Source organism: Primulina tabacum, chromosome 18 (genome assembly GCF_025594145.1).
Source record: "Primulina tabacum isolate GXHZ01 chromosome 18, ASM2559414v2, whole genome shotgun sequence".
Classification (NCBI taxonomy): Eukaryota; Viridiplantae; Streptophyta; class Magnoliopsida; order Lamiales; family Gesneriaceae; genus Primulina; species Primulina tabacum.
This window is the reverse complement of record NC_134567.1, coordinates 13,257,454-13,281,484: the sequence shown is the minus strand read 5'-3', so window position 1 is coordinate 13,281,484 and position 24,031 is coordinate 13,257,454.

Below are 24,031 nucleotides of genomic sequence, written 5' to 3'. Positions count from 1 at the left end.
ATGGAGCATTCTTCTGAGTCAACTGTGTAATCGGTTTGGCAATACTGGAAAAATCTTTAATAAATCGGCGATAATATCCTGCCAAACCCATAAAGCTGCGCATCTCTGGTACAGAGGTCGGTCTCGGCCAAGAAATCAATACCTCAACCTTACTGGGATCAACGGATATCCCGTCTCCGGATATAATATGCCCCAGAAATACCACCTGTTTCAACCAGAAATCGCATTTCGACAGTTTAGCATATAACTTTTCAGCCCTCAAAATTCGCAACACAATTCTTAAATGTTCTACATGCTCCATCACATTCTTTGAATAAATCAAAATATCATCAATGAGAATAATCACAAAATCATCGAGATATTTCTGAAAGACACGGTTCATTAATCCCATAAATACCGCTGGTGCATTCGTTAAACCAAAAGGCATGACAATAAACTCATAGTGTCCATACCTGGTTCTGAACGCTGTCTTCGAGATATCAGAATCCATGACTCTCAGTTGATGGTATCCAGATCTCAGATCGATCTTGGAATACACCGAAGAACCCTGCAACTGATCAAATAAATCATCAATACGAGGCAATGGATATTTATTCTTTACCGTTGCCTTGTTCAGTTGCCAGTAGTCGATACAAAGTCTCATCGACCCATCCTTCTTCCTCACGAACAGTACTGGAGCAGCCCAAGGAGATACACTCGGTCTGATATACCCCTTGGCCAGTAAGTCCTCCAACTGTTCTTTCAACTCGATCGGTGCCATTCGGTATGGAGCTCTCGAAATCGGAACTATTCCCGGCATCAATTCAATACTGAAATCGATCTCTCGCATCGGAGGCAATCCAGGAATCTCATCTGGAAATATATCAGCAAACTCGCACACCACTGGCAAATCCGCCAATGATGGACTCGATTTCAGTAAATCAACTGAATAAACCAGGAATCCATCCGCTCCTTTCTGCAACAATCGAGTCATATTTATTGCAGATATCAAAGGAATTCTAGCTCGAGAACCCTTACCGTAAAATTTCCACTCCTCATCCATCTCAGGTCTGAATCGGACAATCTTGTGGAAGCAATCGACTGTAGCCCTGTACTTGGTCAACGTAACGATATCGATAATACAATCAAAATCAGATATCCCAAGCACAATACAGTCCAACTTAATCTCATGTCCATCGTACTGCAGTATAATAGATTTCACAGATTTCACTGACATCAAACCCGTCCTCAAAGGAGAAGAGACAGACACTATCGCAGATAATGACTCAATAGGAAAAGAATGCATCAAAGCAAATCGCTCAGATATAAATGTATGGGATGCACCAGTATCAATCAATACATAAGCAGGATAACTAGAAATAAAACAGTTACCTGCTACAACGTCATCAGGTGCATCCTGTGCCTGCTCCTCAGTCAAAGCGAACACTCGGGCCTGCTGTCTAGGAGGCTGGCTCGCTGTCTGGCTCCCTCCTGGCCTCGGCTGTGACTGAGTAGGCGGTGCTGGCTGGATGGAATGAACGGCAGTAGATCGTCTCCCGGTCTGAGCCACTGATCTAGATGACTCAGCAGCCTGGGATCCCTGGGCACCTCTCTGGGGACACACTCGGGCGAAGTGTCCCTGCTGCTTACAAATGCGGCAGTTGCCGAACACTCCTCGGCACTGTTCTGTGGAATGCTTCCCTCCACAAGTGCTACAGTAAGGTCCTGTATAACTCTGGCCCTGACTAGTCTGTCTAGAGCCACTCGAACTGGATGAGCTACTTCCAGGTTTCTTGAATTGCTTTCTCTTAGCTTTCAGGAAATCTTTCTTCCCACTAACACTGCCGCTTTCATATCGAGAAGATGGTGGAAACATCTATGATCTCGGTGCTGAAGATACAAACGAAGCCTCTTTCTGTCTCATCAGACCAGCTTCAGCTCCCTTGGCTCGGTTCAAGGCATCAGTAAAGTTGTTTGGCCTCCCGGTATTCACCAAGGTAAAGATTTCAGGATGTAGGCCATTTATAAATTGGTCAGCAACGGCCTCATCATGTTCAGCCACGTGTGGAGCAAACCGCAAAAGTGAAGAGAACTTGGCCACATATTCCTCAATGTTTAGCTGGCCCTGTCTCAAGTTTGCGAACTCGGCTCCCTTGTCCTTCCTATACGACACTGGAAAGAACCTTTGATAAAATTCAGTTCTAAAGACATTCCAGGTGATAGTCGTACCTCGTTGTTCCAAGGCCCGCTTTGTGGAAATCCACCAGTTCTTTGCCACATCGTGAAACTGGTGCCCTATCAGTTTCACCCTCTTCTCATCAGTATAGTCCAAGGACTCAAACAACATCTCGATATCATCTAACCAATCCTCGCATTCCACTGAATTCTCCGTACCCTTCAGAGTTGTTGGATGGAACGACTGAAATCTCTTTAACAAGGTCTCCATGGGAGTAGCTGTTACATCCATGGGAGGATTTGAAGTACTACCCTGTTCAGGTACTCTTTTCGGAGGCATATCTGATAATCAAGGAGGTTAGTAATTCCAACTACCACATATCAGTTTCAATCCTCCTCAGATCATCTTACAGCTGATCCAGAATCGGTGCTGATCCATTCTCAATAACGCATCTTTTCAAATCAAGTCAGATAAACAGATAAACATGCATTATAAAGCAGTAAATCATGCTAGCAATCAAAAGCAGGAAAGAAAACCTCAATCTACCCCGCTCACTAGCTCCTATATCAATCTCAAGGATCTATCCCTCTGATACCACCTGTTGTGGGGACCCGGACGCTAATCAGTTCTTAATCGTCATCAGGTTCAATTTACTAATCAAGTAATTAGGGTCATAAAAATTTTTTCTTTTTAATGCGGAATGTATTGAAATCAAACTTATATACAACTCAGTATAAAATAAAGTACAAGTCCTGTACCGTCTACAAATCAGTATAAACTAAGGTTCAACATCTAATTATCAAGTGCCAAAACCCTATATACATCAAAGTCCGAAGTCTCCACTCTATCACGATCTCTCCTCATCTCCTGGACGCTGATCCTGTCCCACCTGTTGTCATGTACACATACAAACAAGACAACCGCCGGATAATTCCGGTGAGAATATAATCCTAGTATAAATCAACGAAAATGAAATCATATAAACAAATATAAAGCATGTAACAGATAACAGTAATATGTATCAAAATCTGAAACATAATCAATATCAGACTGTCGACAATACTCGTAGCTACACAATTTAGACTAGACTCAATCCTAGTCTAGGGATCCCGGTTTCCAGAAGTTGGCATTCCTATATCGACCAACAGTAATAGAAAAGACTCCAGTTCTATCCACGTCGATAAGGTATCGATCACCAGAAATAGAAAAAGGTCTGATTCTATCCACACCGATATGGTATCGATCACCAGTAATAGAAGGAACTCTAATTCTATCAACACCGATATAATATCGATCACCAGTAATAGAAGAAGCTCCAATTCTATCAACACCGATACGACATCGATCAATAGTAATAGAAGAAACCCAAATTCTATCCACATCGATAGCCAATCATCCGGTGACAGACTTTGGCACTATCGCCAATACACTATCTTGTGACATCGTGCAATGTGCCCGTGGCGATCCCGCCACTATCAGGCACTTCTCAGTGCAATAAAGTAAAGTATGTGAATTAGGGAAACTCAAGTCTAAACCGACTTAAGTCGATCTCCCGATACCACATTGACTTATACCTTTCGTTTGTAGTTTCGGTCAGGAATTCAAACTCTGTCAATCCTTCGATCTGGCAATGGAAATATCAATGTTATCATATCAATATACCGTTTAAATCGATACCAATCCGATCAATAATTCAAAATCAACGGTATAACCGCACAATCCCGATATCCCGGTCATTATAACATCACAAGATAATAATTCCCTCAACTAATAATCGATACCAATACAATCTGATATCATATCTCAGTCACTTAACTTCAGAAAATCATAACAATTCCATAATCAGTCCGTTTCTTAATCTGACTTCGATTCTATGATGTCTAACATGACGAGAACATCATATTTGAATCCTATTTAATTCTGACAATAGTATAATTTCAAAACATGTCAAAACGTAGCAAAACTTACGTCCAGTTGTAGCCTACGTCGATAGGATTACAGTACTGAAGTAGGATTACTATTAAGACGGGTGGATTTTACACGGTTGAAATTTGAAGCACAAGGAACCAACACTTTCTCTCAATTCTCCGTTGCTTCCTTTGATGGAATCCGTGTAATATGTATATATATATATATCAACGTACATGCAGCAAGGCAAATGGCGAACTCTACGCGCAACACGTCTCGCGCATATGCGCGACCTAAATCGGCGCATATGCGCGAGACCTTCTGGTCTTCGCACATTTCTTCTCGGCAGCTCGCGCATATGCGCGACACCTTCCGCGCATATGCGCGAGACTCTCTGGAGTTGTGGTTGAACTTTCACACAGCTCGCGCATGTGCGCGTCTCATGTCGCGCATGTGCGCCGATGGTATTGTCCTCGCACATACATTTTCACACGTTACTTCAAATCGTGTCTCGGTTAATCCTTTCATAATCATATAAAATTATAAATCAATAATTACAAATTACTAGGATTAAATTTTCGGGCATTACTGTAAAAATAATACAGTTTAAATTAACCATACTCGTCCCAAAATCATGCGTAAACATAAACGAGTATATATCTTAAAATCATCGACGTATGAAAATATTAGCTCCTCTCAATCTCATAAATCGTAATGCAGAAAACATGTGGTCCTCGGGTCGTGTCGCCGCACCAGGTCTGCTTACTCAGAGTTCGGCACCTCCAGTCTCCTCATCATTAAGCACACCTGCATCACACACGCCTAGTGAGTCTAAAGACTCAACACACCTGCACCGTAAATAACAAGTACATATACATAGCACACAGCAGTGAAAAATATCATACTCAACTGAAAGGAGATCGGTTACGGTGACCGTATGCGCAACGGAAGTTAAAAATTTTAAATTTTACAAGAAAATTTCGGCCACCTTGCATTGTGTGTAGCAAATACAATAAAACACCAAAATGTCATACATAGGGTGTTTAGAAATAGTTACCTTTCAATCTTAAAAGATTGATGATGGCTCCAACTAAGGTGTAAACACCTTAGCTCTTGAAAGGCAAGACAATCTTCAAGCTTCCCTTTGAGCCCACCTTGCTCAAATATTAAGCCCACCAGCAACAAGCTAAAGCCACTCTAATTTTGCACTAGAAAAATTAGAGCATTTTTCTTTGAGAAGTGTTTTCTTTCCTCAACTATTGAAGAAGAAAAATGATAGAAAAACTTGGAGAATCCCTTTGCAAATTTTCGGCCATGCCCTTCAAAAATAGGAGGAGAGAAGACTAGTCTTGGGGTTGGGAAAATGTGTGAATTCCAAAGTCATGCCATGCCTTGGATGTTGCAAAAGTTGTCTCCCAACTTTTCACCTCCCATGCATGCAAGTCTTATTTGATTTTTAACAATTAAAAATCCATTGAATTATTTTAATTATCTCAAACATATTTGAGACTAATTAAACATTACTTGAATTCACTCAAATCACTAGTTGAATAATTATTTCTAATTGGGCTCTACAAGGCCCAATGTTATCTAATTAATTCAACACTTGAATTAATTTAATTATTTGGACTCTACTAGGCCCACTAGTGTTAAATTAATTCAACACTTGAATTAATTTAATTTAGTCCATAATAATGTTTATGAAAATCACAATTTTCAAATACATTATTTACTTGGTCAACTTTTAATTTTAGGAACACATTCATAAATTAAAAGTTACATTTCTCTCATAGAAGTCATACTTATATTTTTCTTTACGCTTATAAACTCATTTATAAGCCGTTAAAAACATTGAACTATTTTACTCCTCAACGGGATCTAGAAAGCTAGTATTTGTGTGGCCCTCAATGGTTCATTGATACAAATAGCCGTGGGTTCACATCTCCATGTGATTCGGACTAAACATGTCCTTATATGAGCATACCCCAATTGCTCTATTCTTACTTATCAACTCCTTGATAATAAGAACGTCAGAACTCAAGTCTGATAGTACCCAACCAATCATGTTAAACGCCTAGCAGCATCGCTTTCATGATTCCCTAGGTATCAAATGATAGTGCCTGCAAGAACCATTCAATTATGGTTAGCGTACAGTACGGTCCCTTCAACTCATATATCCCGACCGATTCGACAACCATTGGTTTATCGAGAGTTGTCAATGAATCGATACTATGTGTCATGTAGAACCCGTATATCAGTAGACGTATAAGCCATGCATAATTCTAGATTTTTTTTAAATTTAATTGACTTCATTGCATAATTATTTTAAATGCATTTATTTGAAGTTAATTATTCATTATTTCAGTTCAGTAGTTTGATTTTTAGCATTTCAGTTATTTCAGTGAGGCCGGACCGGAGTCGGAGTTTTGAGATAGAATTTAAGATTCGAGAAATATTTCCAGAAGTTAATTTAGCTAGCAACCAAGTTCATTTAAGTTAGTAAGGGAGGTTTGAGGATTTAATTTAATTATTTGAGGTGATTAAGAAATGAGCTCATTTAAGTTATTTAATTAAGGGGTTAGCTCACTAAATTATTTAAAGGATTAGTAAGGCTTTCAAGGATTATTAGTTGACTAGATAACCATCACTTCCCACTCATTTTATTAGCATAATTTCGGCCCCTTAGTTGCTAGGCAACTCAATTGCCAACTCATCAACCTTTTGACCATTTCTTTGCATGTAATTAGTAGGATAATTATAGGATTTTTGGGAGCACAATTTAATTAATTAATGGACATATCCTAGACTAGAAAATAAGCAAAATTTCAGCCACAACCTCCTAGAAGCATCCACCAACTCATTTGATATCAATTCAAAATTTAAAATTCAAATTTGGGAAGACTTGGTCTTGGATCTTCCTTAAATATTGCACCCACTTTTCCTCACCCCTCATAACCATTTTTCCCCCCTCTCCTTTTCGAAAATTCAGAGTGAATTCACACTCATTTTCAGTAGAAAAATCGTGAGGTACCTAGCCAAAAAGAAGAGAGAAAAATCGAGAGCAAGGTAAGGTAGAAAAGAGAAGCGCTCCACCTCCTCCGTGCCGCGTCGTCGTTGTTTCGTTCGTTTTCTTTCGAAACGAAACCAGGCATGTCTAGATTTCTTTCAAACCTCAATCAAGTCATATTATCATTTATTTTTCAGTACATGATCATGTTTATTCAATTAAAAATCGAGATCCATGTCAAAACATTTTGAAACCACACATGCAGAATTTTCGAATTCCTTGGCAAGCTTCACGATTTCTTTTGGTTTGTGAGTTTCAGGTATTGGATCGACTCCAGGCTCCCCAGGCGGCTTATATACATGTAGTAGGATGCATTAGGACCATGTTGGTCCATTCAAACCAGCCCCATGCTTTCTGGATATTCAGAATGACAGCAAGTCCCCATAGGTGCAGAAAATGTTGTTCGAAAATTCAGTTTCTTGTCATGGAGGAAGGATCTGATCTTGGCTGCCCCAAGGGCCTATAGCCATGGTTGGATCACTTCCCTAGCAATTCTAAGACGTGACTAAGTTGCCCTTTTGGTGGCTTGGTCCATGGTTCATCGGTTTTTAATAAAAACATCACTACAGCCCCTATACCCCTTCGGCTACTTCGGTTAGACAGCTTTCGGTTCGTTTCTTTTGGTTGCTTGGTATGGATCTTGGTTGGCCTATGGCCCTTAGCCACGGTTCATATCATGCTCCTAGATGTCTAGATCGTGCCATGGTCAATCAAATGGCCATTGGAACGACACGAGACATCGATCATAGCATAAACACTACACACGCATGCACGTTGCTCTCGGTTGGACCCTTCGGTTGAGTTATTGTGTGATGCGGATTGTGGCTGGCCTAGGGCCCTTATCCATGGTTCAAATCATTCCTTGGGATGTTGGTAAGAGTCTCTGGTCGGTGGTTCACTCCCCTAATGGCCGATAGTCTAGAAACCAACGCAAGTCTTGTAGTTGCGCAGCTGCTGGAAATTACAGCAAGTTGCTGTGTCGGTTCAGAGGCTCGTTCGAGTTCTTGGTTGGCTTTTAGCCCATGGCCTTGGACTGGAAAGTGCCTCATTGAGTTAGAAAGGTCATGTTTCTGACCGTTTGTCATTTGGATCATTTTTGAGGTCGTACGAGAATTTACGGTGCAATGTGCCAAATTGACTCTCGAAAGAGCGTTTCGTGTTTTGGCCTCCATTCCACCTAGATTTCGACCCTATCAGTTTAGGAACATTATTTTATGATTTTTCAGCGTATTTTAATCATGACTATACGTCGGTTCAGTGTCGGTTCAAGTTGGCTCGGAGTCATGATTAAATGCGAAGTCATTAGGCGTCATAGTCGCATCTTTTGAACGTAAATTGCGTAGTTGGTCAAGTTTAAGCTACTGCATATTTTTCATGGCACAGTTAGGTTGCAGCGAGCCTGGGAACGATCCAATCCAATCCAGTTGGTAAAATTACAGGAATTTTCATTACGCCAGTTAATTATTTTACGTGCATTAAATAGAAAATGATTATTTTTGAGATTTATGCGATATGGCTTGTGGTTCATTCACTATGTGGGAGTGTTATTTTATACGGTCGCCAGTGACCGATCAGTTCAATATGGTACCACCCGGTCGCCAGTGACCGGCCAGCTCAGTTCAGTTTCAGCCTCCCCGGTAGCCAGTTACCGATCAGTTCAACTTAGTGCAGTGGCCACAGGCGTAAAACATAATATCAGCAGAAAATTTTACCAGATATTTCAGTACAGGCTCCAAGGAGCAAATATTTTTACAGTGATTTCAGTTCAGTTATGCACGTATTATAATTGCTCAGTACACATTATTTTCAGTATGCCTCAGGACAGGATATGTTAACTCATGCATATTTTAAATTCAGATTTTTACTCGTTACCTGCGATATATGCATGCTGAGTCTTTAGGCTCACTAGACTTGATTGTTGTAGGTACTGATGAGGCCAGGGCCGAGGGTGGGGACCAGTGAGCCAGCTTGGGTCGGCAGTAGTGGCGCCCGAGGACCTCAGAGCAGCAGTTGTTATTTTTTTTTCCGCAAACAATTTTATCAGTCGTTGGATATTTTTAAATCGTTGTTGTTGGCAAAACTTTAATTTTCTTCCGCTGCAATATTTTGAAATATTGAACTTGATTCCCCAGTGATTTTATGAATGAGGCCATTTAAGTTCTTTTAAAAAGAAAAATTTTTAATTTTCCGCAAATTTTCAAGAAAGGAGTTTTAGGCCCTTCACAGTTGGTATCAGAGCGGTGGTTCTGTATAGGGTTTCACTACTACTGACCGCGAGAAGCTCACGAAGCCACGCCTTTGGTCTCTAAGTTTTTCAGTTCAGCATTTTGTTCAGCATTTTAGTTAAAGCATGAATTATTTTGTCAGCATGCTTCCAGATTTTCAGTATTTCAGAGTTCATTTAAAATAAATTATTGAATTATGCATGTTAGTTACGTATGGGTTATGTTGGAACAGTATGCCCCCTAGACGCATTTTAGAGCGCAACAGAGAGGAGGAGCCTCGCCGAGAAGACAGGGAGGAGCGTAGACCAGAGGGAGACCTACCACCTCCTCCACCGCCCCCACCGGACATGAGTGCCCAGATGTTAGCTGGGATGGCACAGTTCTTCGCACAGTTTGCGGGGGGCAATGCCGCAGCCGTAGCCGCAGCCGCAGCCAGGCCGACAGGGCCCGAGGCTGTGTATGAGCGATTCATGAAGATGCGCCCGAAGGAATTCTCTTGGGCATCTGACCCCATGGTTGCCGAGGGATGGATCAAATCCCTCGAGGTTATCTTCGATTTTATGGAGCTGGAGGACGCAGACCGAGTCCGATGTGCCACCTACCTGTTCACTGGAGACGCCCGCTTATGGTGTGAAGGAGCTTCGGTAGCCCTGACATTGGCTACACTTTCTTGGACCCGCTTTACTTAGGTTTTCTACTCCAAGTATTTTGCTGAGGAGGTTCGCACCAGGCTGACCATCGAGTTCATGAGTCTGAGACAGGGGGATATGTCGGTTACGGAGTTTATCCGTAAGTTCGAGAGGGGCTGTCACTTTGTGCCCCTGATCGCGAATGATGCCTGAGCCAAGCTGATGCACTTGCTGGTGGGTTTACGGCCGATTTTGCGCCGGGATGTTAGGGTATCTGACCCTGCTACTTATGAGGTTGCCGTCTCCAAGGCCTTAGCCGCAGAGCAGGATCTGCGGGATATCGAGAGGGATCGCCAGGGCAAGCGCCAGTCCAGGCACCGCACCGCCCTCCTCCTCACCAGCATCAGCAGCAAAATAAGAGGCCTTTTCATGGACCGCCCAGGAACCGAGGCCAGCAGCAGCAGCAGCGGGGACGCCCAGCCCCGAGGACTCAGGAGCACCCAGTTTGTCCCAGGTGCTCACGTCGCCATCCTGGAGCATGTATGGCTGGCTCAGGAAAGTGTTTTAAGTGTGGCAGTCCAGACCACATGTTGCTGCAGTGTCCTCTGAGGAATCTGCCTACCTAAGGCAGAGTTTTTGCTCTCCATGCCGCGGAAACCAACCCGGAGACTATGTTGTTGACAGGTACTATTAAACTTTAAGTTATTATTTGAATTTCCGCGTTTTGGGAATCGGGATTTAAATTTTGAACTTAGAACTGTTATAGGATTGCATGCTCTACTCAGATTTATTTTGGGAAAATTAAGCTAGAGGAACCTAGACCTTTGCATGTCTATAAGTTTAGATCTTGTAGTGGGATTCAACTTAGAGCTCCGCTCTTTCAGGGAGAATTTTTATATCTGGTTCCGCTACCAAGGCCTTGATAGATTCAGGGGCCACTCACTCGTTTATTTCGGAGATCTTTGCAAACTTTCTCAAGATCCAGACCATTGGGCTAGATACAGCCTTTACAGTAGTGTTGCCGTCAGGCGAGGAGATGGCAGCTACCAATGTTATCCGAGATATAGACCTTGAACTGCACGGTAATCTTGTTTATGCGGATCTGATTGTGCTACCGATGCCGGAATTTGACATCATCCTAGGGATGGACTGGCTATTGAGGAACATAGTGTTGATAGACTTCCAGCGGAGATCTGTTCTTGTCTGACCGCCTGGAATGGAGCAGTTCTTATTTGAGCCGGACAGGTACTTTCCTTTACCGCGCATTATTCCTTATGTTCAGGCTAGGAAGCTCATGCATAGAGGGTGTCGGGCATTTCTAGCGACCTTTTTATCTGTCCCCGAGGAACCCAGCCAGTCAGCCTCAGATGTTCCGATTGTCAGAGATTTCTTAGACGTTTCTCCCGAAGACGTCTCTGGTATGCCACCCGAGAGAGAGGTGGAGTTTTCCATTGAGCTTATGCCAGGTACGGCTCCGATATCCAAAGCGCCATACCCCGACTAGCACCGACAGAGATGGCAGAGCTTAAGAAGCAGATCCAGGAACTTCTCGACAAGGAGTTCATTCGCCCGAGCTTTTCTCCATGGGGCGCGCCGGTCTTATTTGTGAAAAAGAAGGATGGCTCGATGAGGCTTTGCATTGACTACAGGGAGTTGAACAGGGTTACAGTGAAGAATAAATACCCACTGCCGAGGATTGAGGATCTGTTTGACCAGTTGCAGGGAGCTTCGATTTTCTCCAAGATAGATCTGCGTTCCGGTTATCACCAGTTGAGGGTGAGAAGTGCTGATGTTTCGAAGACAGCTTTCAGGACTCGTTATGGCCACTACGAGTTCCTAGTGATGCCGTTCGGTCTGACGAATGCGCCAGCGATCTTCATCGATCTAATGAATCGCGTATTTCAGCCGTACCTCGACCAGTTTGTGATAGTGTTCATAGATGACATTCTCGTCTACTCCAAGAATCGGGAGGAGCACAGCAGGCATCTGACCACAGTGTTGCAGACATTGCAGAAGCACAAACTATTCGCAAAGTTCAGTAAGTGCGAATTCTGGTTAGAGAAGGTGGCGTTCTTGGGCCACATTGTTTCTAGCAGTGGCATTGAGGTAGACCCCGCAAAAGTTGTAGCAGTCAGAGATTGGGTTGTGCCTCAGAATGCATCCGAGATCCGCAGTTTCCTTGGGCTAGCAGGATATTACAGAAAATTCATCCAAGGATTTTCCTCTATCGCCGTTCCACTCACAGCACTGACAAAGAAAAATGTGAAGTTTGTGTGGAGCGAGGAGTGTCAGAAGAGCTTCGATACTTTGAAGCAAGCTCTTATTTCAGCACCAGTTTTGGCCATGCCATCAGGGCCCGGCGAGTTTGTCCTGTATACCGATGCTTCGAAGCTTGGTTTAGGTGCAGTTTTGATGCAGCATGGGAGAGTGATAGCGTATGCTTCTCGACAGCTGAAAATCCACGAGAAGAATTACCCTACCCATGATCTGGAGTTAGCGGTCGTAGTTTTTGCTTTGAAGATTTGGAGGCACTATCTGTATGGAGAGAAGTGCCAGATCTTTACCGACCATAAGAGCCTCAAGTATTTCTTTACGCAAAAGGAGCTGAACATGCGTCAGAGGCGTTGGTTGGAGCTTGTGAAAGACTACGATTGTGACATTATCTACCACCCGGGTAAAGCTAATGTAGTTGCGGATGCTTTGAGCAGGAAAGTCGCAGTGATGGCTCATTTGACGATGCAGAAACCTCTTCAGATTGAGATGCAGAGGTTTGATCTTGAGACTTATCCTCGAGGTAAAGTTCCTCGTTTATCTACCTTGACTATCCAGTCCTCTCTTATTGACCGTATTCGCAGCGGTCAGGCAGCAGATGAGCAGTTGGCACAGTGGAAGAAGAGAGATGAAGCCAAGGGCAGTGTTTTGTATTCAGTCAGCGACGGTATTGTGAGATACCGAGATAGGATATGGGTTCCTAGCAGTGATTCTATCCGAGCAGACATCTTATCAGAGGCCCATACGTCCCCGTACTCCATTCTCCCTGGGAGTACGAAGATGTACAAAGATCTGCAGCTATTGTATTGGTGGCCGGGAATGAAGAAGGACATCAGGCGTTTTGTATCCGAGTGCCTGACTTGCCAGTTAGTGAAGGCCGAGCATCAGAGACCAGCAGGTTTGCTCAAGCCTCTTCCTATTCCCAAGTGGAAGTGGGAGAACATTACCATGGACTTTGTGACCGGATTGCCGAGGTCAGCCAGAGGATCGAATGCTATCTGGGTGATTGTAGATCGTCTTACCAAATCAGCGCACTTCTTGCCTATTAAGACGACTTTCACCATGGTTCAGTATGCAGAGCTGTATATCCGAGAGATAGTCCGACTCCACGGTATTCCAGTTTCTATCGTATCCGACAGAGATCGCAGATTCACTTCCTCGTTTTGGAAGAGTTTGCATTCGACTTTGGGTACGAAGTTGCTGTTTAGCACAGCTTTCCATCCGCAGACAGATGGACAGTCAGAGCGAGTTATTCAGATTTTGGAGGATCTTCTTCGTGCTTGCGTCATTGATTTCTCTGGGAGTTGGGAGTCGAACTTACCATTGGTAGAGTTCACCTATAACAACAGTTTCCAGTCTTCTATAGGTATGGCTCCGTATGAGGCGCTATATGGCCGCAAGTGTAGATCTCCTGTTCATTGGGATGAAGTAGGAGAGAGAGCAGAGTTGGGTCCAGAGATTGTTCAGCAGGCAGCAGATGTAGTAGTCAAGATCCGTGATAGAATGAGGACTGCTCAGAATCGACAGAAGAGTTATGCCGATCAGCGGAGGAGAGAGTTAGAGTTTGCAGTGGGCGATCATGTCTTCGTGAAAGTGGCACCTATGAAGGGTGTCATGAGATTTGGCAAGAAAGGGAAGCTCAGTCCGAGATTCATTGGAACGTTTGAGATCCTCGACAGAGTTGGGACGCTAGCGTATCGTGTGGCTCTTCCGCCGAATCTGGCCGGAGTACACAATGTCTTTCACGTCTCCATGCTGAGGAAGTATATGGCAAATCCTTCGCATGTGCTGAATTTCGAGCCGTTGCAGCTTACTCCGAACTTATCTTATGAGGAGAGACCCGTGCAGATCCTAGACAGACAGGAGAAGAAACTTCGAAACAAGCTTGTTAGGCGAGTCAAAGTCAAATGGCTCAACCATTCAGAGGAGGAAGCTACGTGGGAGTCTGAGCCGGAGATGAGAAGTCGATACCCTGAGTTATTCGGTGAGTTCTAATTTCGAGGACGAAATTTATTTTAAGGGGGGAAGGATTGTAGAACCCGTATATCAGTAGACGTATAAGCCATGCATAATTCTAGATTTTTTTTAAATTTAATTGACTTCATTGCATAATTATTTTAAATGCATTTATTTGAAGTTAATTATTTATTATTTCAGTTCAGTAGTTTGATTTTTAGCATTTCAGTTATTTCAGTGAGGCCGGACCGGAGTCGGAGTTTTGAGATAGAATTTAAGATTCGAGAAATATTTCCAGTAGTTAATTTAGCTAGCAACCAAGTTCATTTAAGTTAGTAAGGGAGGTTTGAGGATTTAATTTAATTATTTGAGGTGATTAAGAAATGAGCTCATTTAAGTTATTTAATTAAGGGGTTAGCTCACTAAATTATTTAAAGGATTAGTAAGGCTTTCAAGGATTATTAGTTGACTAGATAACCATCACTTCCCACTCATTTTATTAGCATAATTTCGGCCCCTTAGTTGCTAGGCAACTCAATTGCCAACTCATCAACCTTTTGACCATTTCTTTGCATGTAATTAGTAGGATAATTCTAGGATTTTTGGGAGCACAATTTAATTAATTAATGGACATATCCTAGACTAGAAAATAAGCAAAATTTCGGCCGCTACCTCCTAGAAGCATCCACCAACTCATTTGATATCAATTCAAAATTTAAAATTCAAATTTGGGAAGACTTGGTCTTGGATCTTCCTTAAATCTTGCACCCACTTCTCCTCACCCCTCATAACCATTTTTCCCCCCTCTCCTTTTCGAAAATTCAGAGTGAATTCACACTCATTTTCAGTAGAAAAATCGTGAGGTACCTAGCCAAAAAGAAGAGAGAAAAATCGAGAGCAAGGTAAGGTAGAAAAGAGAAGCGCTCCACCTCCTCCGTGCCGCGTCGTCGTTGTTTCGTTCGTTTTCTTTCGAAACGAAACCAGGCATGTCTAGATTTCTTTCAAACCTCAATCAAGTCATATTATCATTTATTTTTCAGTACATGATCATGTTTATTCAAGTAAAAATCGAGATCCATGTCAAAACATTTTGAAACCACACATGCAGAATTTTCGAATTCCTTGGCAAGCTTCACGATTTCTTTTGGTTTGTGAGTTTCAGGTATTGGATCGACTCCAGGCTCCCAAGGAGGCTTATAAACATGTAGTAGGATTCATTAGGACCATGTTGGTCCATTCAAACCAGCCCCATGCTTGCTGGAAATTCAGAATGACAGCAAGTCCCCATAGGTGCAGAAAATGTTGTTCGAAAATTCAGTTTCTTGTCATGGAGGAAGGATCTGATCTTGGCTGCCCCAAGGTCCTATAGCCATGGTTGGATCACTTCCCTAGAAATTCTAAGACGTGACTAAGTTGCCCTTTTGGTGGCTTGGTCCATGGTTCATCGGTTTTTAATAAAAACATCACAACAGCCCCTATACCCCTTCGGCTACTTCGGTTAGACAGCTTTCGGTTCGTTTCTTTTGGTTGCTTGGTATGGATCTTGGTTGGCCTATGGCCCTTAGCCACGGTTCATATCATGCTCCTAGATGTCTAGATCGTGCCATGGTCAATCAAATGGCCATTGGAACGACACGAGACATCGATCATAGCATAAACACTACACACGCTTGCACGTTGCTCTCGGTTGGACCCTTCGGTTGAGTTATTGTGTGATGCGGATTTTAGCTGGCCTAGGGCCCTTAGCCATGGTTCAAATCATTCCTTGGGATGTTGGTAAGAGTCTCTGGTCGGTGGTTCACTCCCCTAATGGCCGATAGTCTCGAAACCAACGCAAGTCTTGTAGTTGTGCAGCTGCTGGAAATTACAGCAAGTTGCTGTGTCGGTTCAGAGGCTCGTTCGAGTTCTTGGTTGGCTTTTAGCCCATGGCCTTGGACTGGACAGTGCCTCATTGAGTTAGTAAGGTCATGTCATGTCGTAGTTGCATCGATGGTGTAATCTATGAAACCCTTTTCATAATTACCACCATACTCTGATCAGAGATTTCAACCTACAAACACATGAGAACACAAAGGATATCCATACCCGAAGGTAAGCGGTGAATCCCCGACTACAATGCATCGACTCCTATATGTTTCGACAGAACACCCAACCTTGCCACCTGATGACCCCATGAGAGTCGGTAAACAAGTCAAAGTGTAATTCTAGCACATAGAGTCTCAATGTTGTCCCGGGTCATAAGGACTAATGGTGTACAACCATAAACTAGGACGTTTCCACTCGATAAGTGAGAACCACTTGGAAAATCTTTTTATGGAGGGTTGTTCAGTGCACTCTACCAGGAGCACCTATCTGCATGCTCGGACATCACAATGTCCCCTACCAATGAAACATGGTACTCACATCGCAGATACTAGTCTGTAACTCGAGCGGCCTATATCCTTCTTAGCGGCGGCTGAATCGACTAGGAACCGTTTAGAATATACAGTATTACAAATATGAGTTTCATGATACTCATCATATGAGCATCTCATATTCTTTCTATTATTTGTATATTCAAGGGCTTTATCTATGCAACTAGCACTGGTATACAGATAAAGATGTGCCAAAATAATAATTTCAAATATTATTAAAATAAAGACTATTCATACATAGAGTTTCACTGTGAACACTCGGCCAACACTTGGCTCGACGGGCACCTACTCTAACAATCTCCCACTTGCACTAGAGCCAACTACCCATATGCTTCAAACCCATTGATTCGCGATGCATCTCGAATAATGGTCCAGGTAAAGGCTTAGCTAGTGGATCAGCAACATTATCTTCGAAGCCGACTTTGTCATTGAGACATCTCCTCTTTCCACAATCTCTCAGAGGATGTGGTACTTTCTCAATACGTGTTTGGATTTCTGATGAGACCTTGGCTCCTTTGCTTGAGCTAAAGCTCCCGTGTTGTCACACAACACCGGGACATGAGCAACTCCATTAGGAATGACATCTAACTCTTGGACGAAATTCCTTATCCAAACAGCCTCCTTTGCTGCATCTGATGCAGCAATGTATTCGGCCTCTGTGCTGGAATCCGTAGTATTGTCTTGCTTGGAACTCTTCCAACAGACAGCAGCACCATTGAGCATGAATACAAACCCAGAGGTTGACTTCGAGTCATCGATATCACTTTGGAAGCTAGAGTCGGTATAGCCTTCCAATTTCTGTTCTCCACCCCATAGACCAAAAACAACTTATTGGTCCTTCTCAACATAGAAATGAAACAATGTTTTTCACAAAATTAGGTACAAACAAAACATCTCATAAAATTAACTTAAAACTATTGTTCAACAATAAGTAAACATCTTCAACAGCCTTGGCAGCAACTCTTGCCCCATTGCCCATCCTTAAGAAGGTCACACCTTTCCTAAGCTTTCTACTTCTTTCCTTCGCCTGCAAATCATTACAGAGATGTGAGCCACATCCGATATCCAATACCCAAGAAGTAGAGTTAATAGAAATGTTTACTTCAATTTAGAACATACCGTTTCCAGAACTTTTCTGAGCAAGATATTCTTTGCAATTACGCCTCCAATGTCCAGGCTTCTTGCAGTGATGACAAACATCACTATTCTTGTCAGCCTTAACTGGTGTGGCTGCCACAACGGGATTCGGAGATTGCCTCAACAAGGGCACGTTCTTCTTGGGACGTTGGAAAGAACGCTTTTTTCCCTTCCCATGTGGATCAATCTTCGTACCAGATGAAGAACCCATATAAAGAACAAACTTCTCTTTCTTGATGGTTGATTCAAACGTAACAAGCATATTCACCAACTCCTCAAGGGTCGGCTCCATCTTATTCATGTTGAATTTCACCACAAAAGGATCAAATGAGCTAGGCAATGATAACAGCAACACGTCGGTGGTCAACTCCGAAGGCAAGATCAGATCCATGCCAACGAGCTTGTCCACGAACCCAATCAACTTCAGGCCATGCTCATGGACCGAGGCCCCATCTCGCATGCGCAAAGTGATCAGCTCCTTGACGGTAGCATGCCTAAGAGGCCGTGTTTGCTCACCAAAGAGGCTCCTTGAGATGCAAATGAATGTCAGCAGCACTCTTTGCATCCTCAAAACGCCTCTGCATCTCATCATTCATAGAAGTCAGCATATAACACCTGGCTATCAAGTCATGGTCACACCATTCCTTGTAAGCCTGCAATTCCTCAGAAGTGCAGTCAGTCGGAGCCTCAACAGAGGGCGACTCGGTCAGTGTATATGCTACCCTTTCCGAATTCAAGACGATTTTCAGGTTTCTTAGCGAAGTGAGGTAATTAGGTCCAGTTAATATGTGTTTGTCGAGTATTGCAGATATCGGATTGCGAATCGAAGACATTGTCAATTTGTACTGGAAAGTAAAAACAGATAAATGTTGATGACTATTTTAAAATATTTAGTAAGATATGAAGTTTGGACTTTTACTTCATAAATATTTGCTCCCACTGACATCTTTCACTACCCTCTAGTGAAAACGGGAAACTCCTTTCCTCAGTAGGTACGTAAGGTCCAATTAGTGAATTATGATCCCGAATAATATCAGCCAATCACATTTCCTAAAAGGTAGTTTCCAATTGCATCACAATGCAACCCTCTACGTAAACTTTTGTCTCACGTTTGATTAGGACCCAATAATATGACGTCGTTCATCTTCACGTGTCAAGCCTTACCCATCGATGTTGAACCTTAATGGACGGTCACCATGAGTTCCCCCAATAATATGAGCAGAAATCATTGGAGTTTCACGTAGTTCACATCACCATATCAATGGATGTCACAGCTTTCCGGCATCCAGGGCCCCACCAATAATATGAGCCGAGCCCCGAGTACGGGTTGCGTTCATCATGCACCCATTGTCGATGGAAGACATGGAAATTATAAACAAATTTATAATTCCCCTTTTCGGGCTTGATATTAATTTTGAATCTTATTCAAAATGAGGGTTTTTTTTTTAATTTTGAAAGGTCTCATCATTAATTTTATTAAAAAGCTCGCCATGTTTGATCGTATGTTTTCCGGATTCATGCAACTTTGTTATTATCATAATAATAACGCACATACTCATTATTTATAACATATCATGCATATATTATAAACAGTAAACAAAACAAGGATGATCAATCGCCCCAATACTAATGGCCCGTGTGAGTTAAACACGGACCTAGGTCCAATCCTAGGGAAATGCATGGGATGCAAATGCAACTATTACATTAGCTTCCAATATTTACATGTCTTCGATCTTCATAATCATCATGGCCACCATCTTCCAATCTTAATCATCCACTATACTAATATTTACAAATAAATATCAATGGCAAATAGGGATACATCTCATGAGATGGGAACGGGCCATAAACCAAGCCCACTTTATAAATTGATAATTATTACAATCATTCAACACAAAATATCCTAGCATACACCTAGCGAATTGGGCTTGGGCTTTTGATCATCCTTCATGCACAATATCACATATCATACACCTTCAATTAATTATCACAATAATTAATTGATCCAATATTATATATCTTAATTCAATCACTAACCGCCACGATTATAAACTAAATTAACAAAGTATACAAACACCTTTTGTCTACTTTCAAATTAATGTTTTTATAACCGAATTTCTTGTAAATCACCATTTACTATAAAAATTTAAAGTCTAACTTAAAATATTTATTTCATGAGAAAATATTTGCAACTTTTGTAATTTTAAACTTAAGGGCCCAAAAACTTATTTTTCACCAAAAACATTTTGGCCCATTTAAAATTCACAAATATGTTAGCCATCCAATGGCCCAACAACTCAAGGCCCATGACACTTTGTTAATCCAAAACACTTTTGGAAACCCTAGTCGTCATCGCCGTCACCGGAGCTCCGTCGCCGGATTCCGGCAATAAAAAATTTTTTTTTTTATTTTTATAGGGGGTTTCGGACTGCCCCTTGGGCTGCCCGAAATGGGCAGCAACAAGTTGCCAAAATATGCCCCAAAAAGGCCTTGACATTGTTGCAAAATTTTGTTCTCATGCGGTTAGAAATCAATCTCAATATAATATCTTGTAATTGCTACACAAAATCGTAACCTTAGCTCGGATACCACTTAAAAGGGGATCGGTTACGGTGAACGTATGCGCAACGGAAGTTAAAAGTTTTAAATTTTACAAGAAAATTTCGGCCACCTTGCATTGTGTGTAGCAAATACAATAAAACACCAAAATTTCATACATATGGTGTTTAGAAATAGTTACCTTTCAATCTCAAAAGATTGATGATGGCTCCAACTAAGGTGTAAACACCTTAGCTCTTGAATGGCAAGACAATCTTCAAGCTTCCCTTTGAGCCCACCTTGCTCAAATATTAAGCCCACCACCAACAAGCTAGAACCACTCTAATTTTGCACTAGAAAAATTAGAGCATTTTTCTTTGAGAAGTGTTTTCTTTCCTCAACTATTGAAGAAGAAAAATGAGAGAAAAACTTGGAGAATCACTTTGAAAATTTTCGGCCATGCTCTTCAAAAATAGGAGGAGAGAAGACTAGTCTTGGTTGTGGGAAAATGTGTGAATTCCAAAGGCATGCCATGCCTTGGATGTTGCAAAAGTTGTCTCCCAACTTTTCACCTCCCATGCATGGAAGTCTTATTTGATTTTTAACAATTAAAAATCCATGGACCTATTTTAATTATCTCAAACATATTTGTGACTAATTAAACATTACTTGAATTCACTCAAGTCACTAGTTGAATAATTATTTCTAATTGGGCTCTACAAGGCCCAATGTTATCTAATTAATTCAACACTTGAATTAATTTAATTATTTGAACTCTACTAGGCCCACTACTGTTAAAGAATTAATTTAATTATTTGGACTCTACTAGGCCCACTAGTGTTAAATTAATTCAACACTTGAATTAATTTAATTTAGTTCATAATAATGTTTATGAAAATCACAATTTTCGAATACATTATTTACTTGGCCAACTTTTAATTTTAGGAACACATTCATAAATAAAAAGTTACATTTCTCTCATAGAAGTCATACTTATATTTTTCTTTACGCTTATAAACTCATTTATAAGCCGTTAAAAACATTGAACTATTTTACTTCTCAACGGGATCTAGAAAGCTAGTACTTGTGTGGCCCTCAATGGTTCATTGATACAACTAGCCGTGGGTTCACATCTTCATGTGATTCGGACTAAACATGTCCTTATATGAGCATACCCCAATTGCTCCATTCTTACTTATCAACTCCTTGATAACAAGAACGTCAGAACTCAAGTCTGATAGTACCCAACCAATCATGTTAAATGCCTAGCAGCATTGCTTATATGATTCCCTAGGTATCAAATGATAGTGTCTGCAAGAACCATTCAATTATGGTTAGCGTACAGTACGGTCCCTTCAACTCATATATCTCGACCGATTTGACAACCATTGGTTTATCGAGAGTTGTCAATGAATCGATACTATGTGTCATGTCGTAGTTGCATCGTTGGTGTAATCTATGAAACACTTTTCATAATTACCACCATACTCTGATCAGAGATTTCAACCTACGTACACATGAGAACACAAAGGATATCCATACCCGAAGGTAAGCGGTGAATCCCCGACTACAATGCATCGACTCCTATATGTTTCGACAGAACACCCAACCTTGCCACCTGATGACCCCACGAGAGTCGGTAAACAAGTCAAAGTGTAATTCTAGCACATAGAGTCTCAATGTTGTCCCTGATCATAAGGACTAATGGTGTACAACTATAAACTAGGACGTTTTCACTCGATAAGTGAGAACCACTTGGAAAGTCCTTTATGGAGGGTTGTTCAGTGCACTCTACCAGGAGCACCTATCTGCATGCTCGGACATCACAATGTCCCCTACCAATGAAACATGGTACTCACATCGCAGATACTAGTCTCTAACTCGAGAGGCCTATATCCTTCTTAGCGGCGGCTGAATCGACTAGGAACTGTTTAGAATGTGCAGTATTCCAAATATGAGTTTCATGATATTCATCATATGAGCATCTCATATTCTTTCTACTATTTGTATATTCAAGGGCTTTATCTATGCAACTAGCATGGGTATACAGATAAAAATGTGCCAAAATAATAATTTCAAATATTATTAAAATAAAGACTGTTCCTACATAGAGTTTCATTGTGAACACTCGGCCAACACTTGGCTCGACGGGCACCTACTCTAACATCAACATATCTTTCATGAACTTAAAAGCAAAATGTAAACGTGTTGTGTAAAATCATGTCATGTCAAAGCATGCATCTCATATCATCTTATACATAAACATATCTTTCATGAACTTTAAAAGCATGAATAGCAACGTCTCGTGTAAAATCATGTCGTATGCGTAACTGTGACCTGTCAAAATATGGTAATAGCATGTATCATCGTATCAGCATATACGTGTTAAAATCTTAATTTGAATTTCGTTCATTAGCTGTGACTTTCATATCATCATATCATCATGTCAGTCGATGGATCCATCTACGTGTAACCGCGGTACCCGGCGGCGGGGGACATCAGCGACACTCTGACCCGTCAACTGAGCCCGAGCATATCATATCATCATATCATGTCAATGGAAATACGATCGTCGGGCTCCCTCTGGGGCCTTCTCCCGTAAACGGGCTCCCTCTAGGGCCTTTGCCCTCACGATATCTCCAATCATATCATCACGTCATCGTGTCATCGTATTAGTCACAACTAAATCACTTTCTTCAAAACGTGTCATCATATTCATCACTTAATAAAATCATGCATACACGTAATTTTTCTTTAAACCAAGAATGCACCGTATTTATTATAATTTCATAAAAATTCATAAACATGATGCATAACCATTTAAAACATGATAAAATGTGATCAGGGCGCTGTCATGACCAAAATCTCACCCTGGGTGCAAAATGTCCATTTTGCCCTTGGAAACCCAAAAATTATCATTTTGCCGCTAGACGTAAAATTTCACTTCTTTGACATTTTCTTAATTCCATTATCTCTAACACGTCCCAAATAATTATTTAAGCTTACAAGAACTTTCCCATATTTTTATTTGCCTTAAATCTATGACTTTTAAATTAATCCTTAAATATAACCTATTAATGCGTTTTAATCCCGAATTAAACCAAACCTTAGCATAAAATTCTTCAATTAAAAACTTAGACTTCTACTAATTATTTGAGCTTAAATATAATTTCTCATAATTTTATTAAGCTTAAATCTAGACGTTTCCATTAATCTTTTAATTAACGTTTCGTGCGACGATTAAATCCCGGATAAATCCAAAACTCATTATTTTGATCCGAACCTTACCAAACTCCTAAAAATATCCCAAAACATATTTATAAGCATTAGTAGACATAAACTTGAGATCATTTCTTAACTTAACCGAATTGTTTTAAAACTTGGACCGTGGTCCCGGTTTTAAACCGAATCGAACCGAAACCTAGCCAAAGCTTTCCCAACTTTTTACCACACTTAATAAACATCTAAAAGAATCCTAAAAACCCCAAAACCAAGCTCTTAAACCTTTGGACCACTTCCGCCCTGCTGCTGAAAAATCTAGCACCTACCTTCACTACAAACCCTTGTCCAACTCGTCCATTCATGCGCCCTAGCCTATGCTCAAGTGATCCAGCCCTTACTTAACCCTCTTTAGACCATCTTAGGACGTCCCTACACCTACTGAACCCAGGCAAATCATCCCAAGAAAGCTGCAGCCCCTACAAACCGCTATTCTCCCAAAATGGCTAAAC